Consider the following 12,843-nt stretch of genomic DNA (forward strand, 5'->3'; position numbering starts at 1 on the left):
GGCTGTGTTGTAGCCTATGAACAAGTAATAAATTGTATCATGTATCTTGAATGTATCATAGATAAGCTGCTATATAACGATTGCCACTTCAGATAGCTGTGAAATTAGGTGATTAACTAGTTGTTACTTAACCTTCTAATTTCTGTATAAGTCTAATTACATGAAACAGAAGTTGGTGTTTTGATTTTTTACTTTGCTTCTCTGTTTTGAGTGTCATTGCAACTACTGTATTGTAAAAGATGGAAAATAATTGCATATGTTAAAAATATGAAACTTTATAAAGTAAAAAAATAAATAAAAATTTTAAATTAAAAAAAATATATAATAGTTTGATTCTAACAGATTGAAGTTCTGGGTAGGGACAGAATATTAGCTGATAATATATAAGCTTGGTATGATTACTGTTTCCTCATCAAATAACAATTACTGTTTTATTGAGTTTAACAAAGATTTTCTTAATTTACAGAGAGAATGGGAGACTCTCAGGTTATCTAATTACTAAAAACAGAAGGGTTAGATAGTCATGGGATTGTGGATTTTTGAGGTAGAGAGAGTCTTATAAAACTCGTTAGTTTCAGGATTACATTGCAGATAATTATAAAGTGATCATTTATAGAATTACTTATAAAAGCATTCCCTCTCACAGCTCATGTTTACTTTCAGATCTGCCAATATTTTTCAAAGAAAAAATCCACAGAGTTATGGAAAAGTCATCATTTTGGTGGTATAAATTCAACAGTCAATTTTTTTCAATTTAAGTATTCCATTGTGTCTAGCTCAGTCCTGTTTTAATAAACCTCAAAAATTCATTGTAGCAAGAAGAAAATTAAAAAACCAAGTAAAAAGAAATTAAAAGCAAATTAATTACTACTTACTAAACTTCTCCCACATTATGACCAATCATTTTTCTGTTAAATCATTATATGCTATGTAAAAATCCTCATTCATTTATATTGGAAATGATAAGGACTCAAAATATTCTCATTTTATTTTAAAGCATTTAAGTAAACACGCATCTTGATTAAATCTTCAAATTTTTAAAATAAATATTAGAAAACCTGATTCTCTAGCCAACTGTATTCTAATATTTTTGATTTAATATTATCTGGAAAATATATAACAACATAAAAGAATATTTTAAAATTGACATGAGCTGAAATTTCCTCCTTATACAATCACCACTAGAAATGCAATTTTTCCTAATTTTTTAGATGTTTGTTTATTTTGAGAGAGAGAAGGAAAGAGAAAGAGAGAGAGAGCAAGGAAGAGAGGGACAAAAAGAGAGGGAGAGAGAATCCTAAGCAGGCTCCATGTTGAAAGTCTCTCTGTATTTTAGTAATAGTATATTTAATAGAATGAAAGAGTGAGTATATGTTACAGAATAAGAATAGGTTATTTGAGGGGGCCCTGGGGGGCTAGGTTGGTTAAGCATCTATCCATCTCTTGATGGCTCAGGTCATGATCTCACAGCTGTAGAATTGTGCCTTTTGTCAGACTCTACATTGAGCATGAAGCCTAATTAGGATTCTCTCTCTCCCTCTCTTTTTGCCCCTCCCTCCCTTGCACTCTCTCTCCCTTAACATAAATAAATAAACTTTATATAAAAAAGAATGGGTTATTTGCCAATGTTATTTGAGTTAAATAGAACAATCAAATATATAAAAAAATTAATAAGACTCACATCAATATTTTATAGTCCTAGAATATACATAGAAAATGAGGGCAAGTATTTCATAATAATTTTTGAAACATATTTTTTTATTCTTATAAGCATGTAATGAAAAAAATAAATGAACAATCACATACAGTTTCAGAATCTTATTTTTCTTCTTAAATTATTTGTTGAATGAAATCTCAGTATCTGGCCAGCTTGATAGCTTTAAATCAATAACCTAACAATTTTCCATTGTTATCATAAATATTCCCTGAAGTCAAATAATTTTAAAGAAATTTTAAATATAACAGAAAAAATGTGGAGGCATGTATAAGTGAATCCATAAAAGATAAATAAGTTTCTAGGTTTATAAATTTCAATGACCATTTATTCATCAGAGTGATGAGTCTGACCTCATCACTATTCTATCTCTAGGATCACACCTTTCTATCATGCATTTCTTTCTTTTATTCAATTTAGAGAACTAAGATTAGAAGATGAAGCTAGATATAATAGTTATGAACCACCAGCATAGTTTAAAAGTAGAAAGCTATAGATACACGCACGCACACACACACACACACACACACACACACACACACATATAGAAGGGTTTGTCAATCCAGCTTTACAGCTCTATCTCTGCAAACAATGATGGTAGCATTCCTAAAATATTTTATTCAGATAGTGTGCTCTTAAGAATCAATGAAAAGGAATAATAAGATAAAAACATGGAGGAAAGCAAACCAAGAGAGACTCTTAAATACAGAGAACAAACAGGGTTGCTGGAAGGGAGGTGGATTGGGAAATGGGTTAAATGGGTGATGGGCATTGAGGAGGGCACTTTTCACCATGAGTACTGGACGTTATGTGTAACAGATGAATCACTGGGTTCTACTCGTGAAGCCAAGACTACACTGCATGTTAACCACCTTGAATTTAAATTTAATAAATTAATTGTAAAAATAAATTAATAGTAAAAAAGTAAAAATTTTTAAAAAATCAATTTTGATGTCAGTATAGCTTATTATCAGATGAAATGCACTATTGCTTTTGCTTTGGTATGTTGTTCATGATCATGCACTCTCATATTACATTTTGAACATCCAAAGAACTATATTTAATTTATTACTAGAGACTATGCAACAGAAGCATTCTATACATCAGAGTTCCAACTTGTATTGCATTCTACAGAGCATGTCCTGGAATTGGTGGGACGTGAAAGGGAACACACAACATCATGCACATCCTCCATGGGATATCTAGCTCTGCTTGGTATATGATAGACATTAGCTCTTACTTTGGCAACACATTATAGATATCCTTCTAGATTTGTGACTCCAACAGTGTACTTGACAATTTTTTTCCTGAAGGTTTTATAAGGTTGCCTTATTAGCATTAGATATTAAAATTCCTTGCTTGCTTAAGTGGAGTGACAGAAACTAAAAAAAAAGGTAATTAACTTAATGTTTTGAATGATCATTTGTAAAGCAGACATCAAGCACAATGGATATCAATCGCTTTGTGTAAATCATCTTTGAGATTCAATTCTAAGCATATGCTTATTCTCAGTATGTTCAATGAGGGAAAAAAAGTTATATAGGTATTTCAGTTTAGGTCCAGGCATATTCAGCAAGTGTGTAGTAAAATATTCAACTATAGGAAGAATGAAATCAACAAAGAACTGATCATTTGATGCTAGAAAGTTAAATACCAGTGTGTAAGAGTAAAATTAGGAGTAAAATTTTCCCAGAATGTACAAATATATGAAGAAATAAGAAAGAATCAAAAAGTAGCTAAATATTTTTATATTTTTTCACAAGATATAAATTACCATAATGTTTTATGTGCTTTTTAATTTATTTTTGAGAGACAGAGAGAGACAGCACAAGCAGGGGAGGGTCAGAGAGAGAGGGAAACACAGAATCTGAAGCAGGTATCAGGCTCTGAGCTAGCTGTCAGCACAGAGCCCAATGTGGAGCTCGAACCTACGAACTGTGAGATCATGATCTGAGCCGAAGCCAGATGCTTAACTGACTGAGCCACCCAGGCACCCCTAGAATAATGTTTTGGTGTTTGGAATAATTTTCTAAAATCAACACTAAAGAAAATCATGCTTTTGAATAGCCCATAAGATAAGGTGTCTGTTTGTTTTATAATCTTTAAACCTCTTTACAATATGGAAGCCAAAAGAGAACTGTTGTTTCTCATATTGGATTTGTCATTGTATAGATGTCTAAAGATGGTATATACCTTTCTACAAACATTATTTTTTAAAGAAACGGACCAAAACTAGAACACACCCACAGAAGAACTTTGTTGAATAAAGGACTAGATTGTTTTTGGGTTGAAAAAGATATATATTATCCTCTTCTAAATCTATTCACCATGTTGACTGTTTTACAACAACATTTGTGAATTTATTTGACCATAGATGTCTTTTTGAATTATAATGCAGTGATAGAAAACCCACAGGAGTCCACATGATATAATGCTTCTTTCTAGTAAAGTAAGTAGCCTAATGTCATATCACAGATGGATTATAATTACTGCAAGAAATTATCACAGTTGGACTTTATCAGTTAAATATTGTGGACCACATATATTCTCAATCTATACTCCACCTGCTCCTACAGCTCTCATCCTTGGGAGCCTGAATTTTAGAAATTATGACAATGGGCTGCCTTGCCCTCTGTGATTCTTCTGACTTCTTTCCTTTAAGAGCCTTAGTTTGAGATGATATGAGCAAAACTTTTCACTACAAAATACTATGTAAATATTGTATTAAGTAATCACATTGAATTGCATGCTATTTAGCTGTTTCATAAATGCCTGTCTCCCGCTCCCCTTCTGTCACTAATTTATAATTTACTCAAGGAATTAGTTTTTGCATGTCTTTAATATTCATGATATTTGATCTTTGAGGATGGCATTTATAAATCCAGAAATATTATCTTTATTGGTAGGCTTAACTGAAGAAAGAAAAAGAAGATGGGTGGCATTTTCCACTAAAAACATCAGTACTCTAGTGAATTTAGCAACTAGTTGATGTGGCTTTCACCAGGAAATGACTGACATAAAGCTTTTGTCCTAAACCTTACTCTTCCATAGAATTTTATTCTAGAGTAGTTTTTTTAATGAATAACAAAGTTATTTAACTGGATTTACTTTCTTTTAGAAAGTGTGTTGCAATGCATAGAGCTCTTGTAAATGGTAGGAGTCCAAGTCCAAACTCTGCCACTAGCTAACTCTAACTTTACCATTAGTTCTTCTGAGATTCTGTTTCCTACATTAAACAATGTTGGAAAGGCCAGATCTTGATTCATCAATTAAAATTTTGAATTTAGATAAATAGACATTATAGATCTTCCTAAATAGAGATCATGTGTTCTTTTATTACTTAGTGAGATGAAAAGTAATACCTGAAAGCTCTCAAAATCTGAACATGTTAGATGGTTAGTACCAGCTAAATAGGAGCCCAGAGTCCTTATTGAAGGTCATATATTTATTTATATTTCATTTAAAATATTTCATAAAATATATTCAGATTCAAAATTATATTTCACCATATATGTGAAATTATATAAAATACTTATATAGATAAGAAATTATGTAGTGGAAATAATTTGTTAATGCATTAAGATTATACATATTCGAGTTTAAGGTCACTTAAGTATACACCATTTTTTATAATTTTTATCTTAAAATGATATAATTGTATCATTCAATTTTAAACTAATAACTTACTAAGCAATGAAATTAGTTTAATTAAAAGAAAAAATTCAATTCAGGTTAAATAACTTTAGATAGTGTCTTTTATATGCAATGTTTATTAATTGTGATTGAATTGAAATAAAGAGTAAGTTCTTCACAATATCTAGAGGGTTGAAATAATTCTAACATACAAATACACTAAGTTAAAAACACATAAAACATTAATCCTCACTGCCAGAAAGTTATTTTAATGAGAGAAGTTGATGCTTTTGTTTAACAGTTAGCATTTCCACATTATTCCTCTATGATAATTCTAAATTCTTTATCCTTCTCCTGGCTGCATTCCAAGCTGGATAATCCTGTCACCTAAATTTTTAATGCAGTTTCAATTGAATGTTGCATGCTTCTTTACTTTCTGTCATGTACAGTTGTGTAGTGGTGAGCATTTCTATTTCTGAGTGTGTTGCAGTAATCCCTTTGTTTGGTTTGTCTTTTAGGACATGCTTAAAAAACATTACCAAGCTTGTTAGAATCTTCAAGATGAGAGGTTATGAAACCATGAATGTCAATGTCAAAAGCTATTATTAAGCAACTTAAGAGGATTATGTTTACTGTTGATAGGTTTAGTTTTTATTGAACTATAGAGCCATTACTGCTTACATAAATACCCATACTTCATTATGTTTGTCAATAAGCAAACATACCTTTTAGTGTGTACCAGAACATACTGAATTTTCATTCTTGCTTATTTTTATCATTGTCAGGCTAATAATGATTTTTTTCCTTACATGGATTTAATACAGTGTATGGATAAATGTTTGAGTAAGCAAATCCTATTCAGATGATTCAGATAGTTCTGACTAGAGCCCCCATGAAGTACCCCACGCAAAAGAAGAAAACCATTCTCAAGAGAGGGCCATCAGAGTTTATTTGGCAGAAGACTCCTATTGGCTAAGATAGATTTCCCTGCATTTAGTTTTGTTTTCTGCACAAGGCTCTTCTATCAAAGGAGCAAAATAAAATCTCAGTCCTAGGAATCTGTCCTGAAGAATCACCTCCACACACATGAAATAACATACTTCTAAGTTATTTATGTTGGCATTACTTGAAATGGCAAGCAATTGGAAATCTCTTAAATAACCATCTATTAATGGTTTGAATAAACATACAAGCTATATGTAAACAAATATAAATAAGGGCACGTTTAAAAAAAAGTAAATGAAGGCATAAAACTTGAAGGTCTTTGTGAACTAATGTGCTTTGTTTTCCAGAATATACATTTCTAAGTAGAAAGCAACATGTAATTTAATATATATATTTAATATATACCATAATTAAATATAATATATACTATATGTAATATATAACATAACAATATAATATATATATTATGCTACATTGCGTGAAAGAAAAAAGTGACACACACACACATACACACACACACACGCACACCTAAAATAAGCCCAAATCCTAGCTCTAGCACATAGTTCTAATATAAGTCTGGTAAGTTTATGGTATTCTCTTCCATGAATTGAAGTACATAATACTTCAAAAATGGCTGAAATAAAAAATACTTGGAAATTATTCATGCTCTAAAATTCTGTCCCATAATTATATTACAAAGAGTTTCCTGGTTACTATATCTGCAACCGTAAACTAAGAAAAAGTAGAGATAAGATTTTCTCAGGATTCCTAGGAGAACACAAAGATTATAGGAGAAACTAATTTCATTTAATGATATGCAAAACAAAGTATTCCAAAGCTGTTCTTTATATCTGTCAAAAAGGAAAGGTAAGTAATTGATTTTTTTATTGTGGAATCAGAAATCATCATAAGACCTATGGTTTTATGTCCTTTTTTTCTTTCCAAACTTCAATTTTAGAATGATCAGAAGCCTGCAAGTTTAAGTAAAGCATCACATGAGTAGTACTTCTTTAAAGTCTCTTTTTTTCCTTTATAAGATAATGCAAAGTCTATGAAAAGTTGGGGCAAAAAAGTCACGCTGTTTAGAAAATTTTTTTTCGTGATTAGAACTGTTACCCCAAACTTCATTCCAGCTTAAAAGAAACTTAAGATCTATCAGGAAGAAGACAAATCTACAACTTCAAAGGATGGCTTGCAAGCCTGAATACCAAGTAGAACGCATAATTGGAAGGAATGACCTTGGGAGAGTAATGAAGTACCTGATTCACCTGTCAATGTAGGTCAAGCCCATAAATGTCAACAATGCTCTCAAAGTCCCAGAACAGTTCCTTCCCAAGATAATTTATAACATACAACAAAATATGTTTTGTTATAATTACCGCAAAATTATGTCTAAATAAAAAAATAAAATGTGAGCGTTCACTTTAGCCATTTTTGTATATAATCATCATATTCAAATATTACAGCAAGTTAGTTAGACAGGAAATATTATTATCCTTATCTTACAGATGAGAAAATCAAATTTTCTTTTAAGTTTTAAGTAATTTCAAAAAGTCAATCAAGTAGTGAATAGCACAGTCAGATTGAAACAGTTTTTCATCACTACAAAAAAAAAACCCAAAAAAACCCTAAGTACTTCAATAAGATTCACTATGCTGGACACATGTATAGCATAACACATCATGGTGTACCACAAAGCAATAGCCATTTATAAGTAACAAAAGAAAATATTCATGTCTCCTCTTCAAAAGGAAAATTTTTATTTTTAATGGTCAAGTATCGCTCAGTACTAGGCAGGAAATGTGTCATTATAAGGAAATGTGTCAACTCATTTTTTAATATAAACAAAATAGGTTATTGAGAATAACTAATTAAAACATCTTAACAAAATCATACAGATGCAAATTATGCATTAACCCACAGCTTCTACATACAGAGACTTAAAAATATAACAGATTTATTAAACATTTTTTTATAAACCTCCTGTTTCTTCCCGTTAAGGGTCAGATAACGTCCAGTATCTAATCTGAATAAATTCCTCTTTGCTTGGCTCTTTTTTAATTCAGTTCCATTTTCTATGTGTTATTTGACATTTTCTGTAAATAGCTATCTTCCTCCCTAGGATGCCAATGTCTCTTAGAGTCTTGTGACATAGATGTGAATAGCCCCTAATCTTTACATTTGTGAATTGTAAATGTAGGCTTTTGTTCCCCTGAAACATAGTCTTTACAAAGCTGGTGGTGTGTTATTCTTCATTAACCCTTGGAGAAAATTGTATTTGTCAGCTGTTCTCTGTGACCTAAATGTATGTTACATCTAAATTTTCTTTCCTGTGATCTGCATTTTCTATTATCCTTCATCAAAGAGAATGGTATTACCCTGTATCATGTAAAGGAAAGGCCACTTATATTTTGGGACATAAGCTGAAATCAAAATTCATTATGTCGTGATACACTGAGAAAACTTGAACATCTTTTTAAAATTTTACATACCTTCAAAGCAGCACTGCATGATGGTTACCATGCCTCATTATCTTAGAACTAATGTATCATGTGCCTTCTAACATGGTAACCTGCACTAGAGTGTGAGTTCCATTTGGGATGGTATTATAAGACAGGATGCTGAAATAACTCACATTTATGAAAAACCTACCTATTAGAAATCATTTAAAGAATCAATATTCAATTCAACCCATGGAATATTAATATTCCAAGGAAGTATTGCCCCACAGAGGTTTCTGTAATGATGAACTGTCTTACAAACTATTCTGTTCATTGATGGACATTAACAACATGTGGCTTCATACATGAGTAGAGTGCCTAAAGAAGTGATTTTTAAATATTTTTAATAACTTTTAATTTAAATAACCACATATAGCTATTGGCCATGTTACTGGACAGTGCACCACGAAGGAATTTTACAAAATGCTTCAACTAACTCTCAATTTACACAAGATTATGGATTTATTCACCTTAACTACTCTAAAGAATTCTCAATTATCAACATACATATATATTTACATGGTAATATTAAGAGTCATTATTAAATATATTATTCATTTTTGCAATTGTCACAAAGGTGGACATTGAATTTTCCAACAGTACATAAAATAATGGATAATTTTTTCAGCTTATATTTTTTCAAATATATATCCAATGAAATATTAATATCAGTTTTGAAGAAATATATGTCAGTGAAATTTCTCCTCTAAATTGCATGGTAATCTATACATGACAAAAATAATAAACACATTTTATATTTTTATTAAAGGCATATAAAAGCAGAAAATAGGAATGTGTGGGTGGCTCCAACAGTTAAGTGTCCGACTTCAGCTCAGGTCATGATCTCACAGTTTTTGAGTTTCAATCCTGTGTCGGACTCTGGGTTGACAGCTTCCGGCCTGGAGTCCGCTATGGACTCTGTGTCTCCCTCTCTCTCTGCCCTTCCCCCGCTCATGTTCTCTCAAAAATATACAAAAATTAAAAATAAAACAGATAATAAAAAGTAATAAAATAATTAGAATTAATACTGATATTTGAATTAATTCATTTTTCTATTAACCATGATACACTTGTATATAATTGTTATTATTGAGATATAATCTCTTGTTTAATAAACTCAAAATTTGTATTTATAATAGTCAAAATTATTGTACATAGATCACATATGACAGGCAGACTAATTTTTCATGAATAGAATACAAGAAGGGAAGCTGCAAATGAATGAGACAAATGTTTGGATCTTAAACTGCATTTTCACAGGAAGTGTCAGAATAAATTAAACTTTAGAGTCTCATCAACAGCAACATTTTCCTCTGCAGAAATGTAATCCCAGTTAACAGATACATGTCAGGCATAGGAAAGTCAAATACACCTGCTATTTTTATAAAATTATTTTAAAACAATGGCTTAGGAGGGACCAATGGACCGCTCAACCTGAGCAGGCTCTCTGAGCAGGCTTGGAAGATCCCATTTGCTGGAATTTGGGACAGGCAGTTTGTGTGCTAGCCCCAGAGTATGAAGAAATAAATAAAGAAATAAAGTCACAAGGTGTGTGGCTTTTATGTGGAAAAGATCTAAAGAGAGACATGGGCCCAAGTCTGTTGCTCACCCAGCGGGTGTCTCATTCTTTCTTTATGGACAAAAATGACTAAGTTGTGGACACATGGCCAAGAGCAATTACACTACATACCTTCTTGTTAATGGAAGTAAGAGGATGTTATGCATTGAACTGGGTCCCAACCAAGAGCTCTGATGGAGACGCACAGCAAGATTAATATTGCTTTCATGCTTGCTAACACAACCTCCACTTTGTAGCCCATGGATCGAAAGGTAATTTCAGCTTTCAAGACTTTTCACTAAAAAATACATTTTGTAAGGCTGATATAGAGAGTCATTCCTCTGATGGACCTGGTCAAAGTAAATTAAAAATATCTTGGAAAGGATTCACCAATCTAGATGACGTGAACAACATTCATGATTCATGGAAAGAGGTCGAGATAATCAACATTAACAGGAGTTTGGGAAAAACTGGAAAAACAGGAGTTTGGAAAACTCTTCTTTCCAATTGTAGATGTGGTGGAAATAGCAAGAGAAGTTAAATTAGAAGTAGGGCCTGAAAATGTAACTGAATTGCTGCAACTTCATGATAAAACTTTAATGGAAAAGGAGTTACCTTTTATGGAAATGATTGAAGAATGTAGTTTCTTGAGATGGAATCCACTACTGGTGAAGATGCTGTGAAAGTAATTGAAATAAGAGCAAAGGATTTAGATCTGATAAAGCAGCAGCAGGGTTTGAGAGGACTGACTCTTAATCAGAAGTTGTACTGTGGGTAAAATACCTTCCAACAGTATTGCATGGTGCAGAGATATTGTTTGTAAAAGCAAGAATCAGTCAACATGGCAAGCTTCATTTTTGTCTTCTTCTAAGAAATTGCCAACCACCCTAACCTTTAGTAACTACCACCCTGATCAGTCAGCAACCATCAACATCAAGACAGGAACCTCCTTGCTAAAACCCTGCTAAAGATTATGATTTCTTGATCGCTCAGATAGTACTTTTTAGCAATAAAATATTTTAACTAAGGTATGTACACTGTTTTTTAGACACAATACTATTATACACTTAATTGACTACACTATAGCATAAAGATAAAGATAACTTTTATATGCATTGGAAAACCAAAAAAGTCCTTTGATTCACTTTATTGTGATACTCACTTTATGTCCAAAATACGCCTATAATTTAATTAGAAGTGCAAAAAAAAAAAAACCTTCTTTCATTATATTCTGTTGAAGGTGGGAACAGGTGGGATTCATGGGATTCAGGGAGGAACTACACTTTTAACTTTACTAATGAAAGGCCAGGAAGGAAGTAGAATGGGTCTCAGAGCAAATGGGAAAATTATCAGCACATTGCTTAATAGGAAACTGAACAGAAGTCCTTTCTGTTGGCAGATTGTATCTAGTAGAATTCAGATTTCTGTCATTTTCCTCATCAACACATACATGAACTCATATCTAGTTTTATGAACATGCATGTTCCACATTATGAGGGACCCAGACAGCATCTGCTTCCATTCTTTTCCTTCTGAATCAATCTCTCCTTTCACCAGCTGGAATGATTTTTTTGTTTTTCTCTAAGCTGATAGATATTTCTTTACATATCATATGCTGTTTTATAAATGCTTTATAGATGATACAGATAAAAGTATAGTTCTAGGAATAAGAATCGGTATGGAGGTATTAAGAAAACTTCTCAATTTCTCTTTAACAAAACTTGACCTATATGCTGGCTCAGAAATGTTTTCACTTCAAATTCTTATTTTTGAAATCATGAGTTTATATTCATTGTTTTCTTTCTCCATTCCATTCTAAGGCAGAGGGCTTTTTTTTTTTTTTTTTTACTTTTTAAATGTTTTATCTATTTTTGAGAGAGAGAGAGAGAGAGAGAGAGAGCGCGTGAGCAGGGGAGGGTCAGAGAGAGAGGGAGGCACAGAATCTGAAGCAGGCTACAGACTCTGAGCTAGCTGTCAGCACAGAACTGGAGGCGGGACTAAAACCCATGAACTGTGAGATCATGACCTGAGCCGAAGTTGGTCGCTTAACCAACTGAGCCACTCAGGTGCCCCATTAGAGGGCATTTCTAATGGAATATGGATAAAACATAAAACTATGCAAACTATAAATCAACATATTTAAAATATTTACAACACCAAAGACTTAATCATCCATTTCCTACATAAAAGGTAGCTACTTTTTTGCATGGTCCTCAAGCATACTGTAGTATAGAGGTGGAATTTAAGGAAAGGTATTAAGCAGGCTGTGTTGTAGCCTATGAACAACTAATATATTGTATCATGTATCTTGAATGTATCATAGATAAGCTGCTATATAACGATTGCCACTTCAGATAGCTGTGAAATTAGGTGATTAACTAGTTGTTACTTAACCTTCTAATTTCTGTATAAGTCTAATTACATGAAACAGAAGTTGGTGTTTTGATTTTTTACTTTGCTTTTCTGTTTGGAGTGTCATTGCAACTACTGTA

The 12,843-nt window shown here is 32.2% G+C and overlaps 1 long non-coding RNA gene across 1 annotated transcript in view; it reads right to left on the reverse strand.

The window, feature by feature from the left end:
- LOC115271808 overlaps positions 1–12,843 on the reverse strand; it is a 28,227-nt gene that overhangs the window by 10,435 nt on the left and 4,949 nt on the right. Inside the window, exon 2 of the long non-coding RNA XR_003900109.1 lies at positions 10,967–11,028. This is a non-coding gene — a long non-coding RNA (uncharacterized LOC115271808). The remainder of the gene's footprint in view (positions 1–10,966; positions 11,029–12,843) is intronic.

The sequence above is a fragment of the Suricata suricatta genome, chromosome 1 (genome assembly GCF_006229205.1).
Source record: "Suricata suricatta isolate VVHF042 chromosome 1, meerkat_22Aug2017_6uvM2_HiC, whole genome shotgun sequence".
NCBI classification, from domain to species: domain Eukaryota; kingdom Metazoa; phylum Chordata; class Mammalia; order Carnivora; family Herpestidae; genus Suricata; species Suricata suricatta.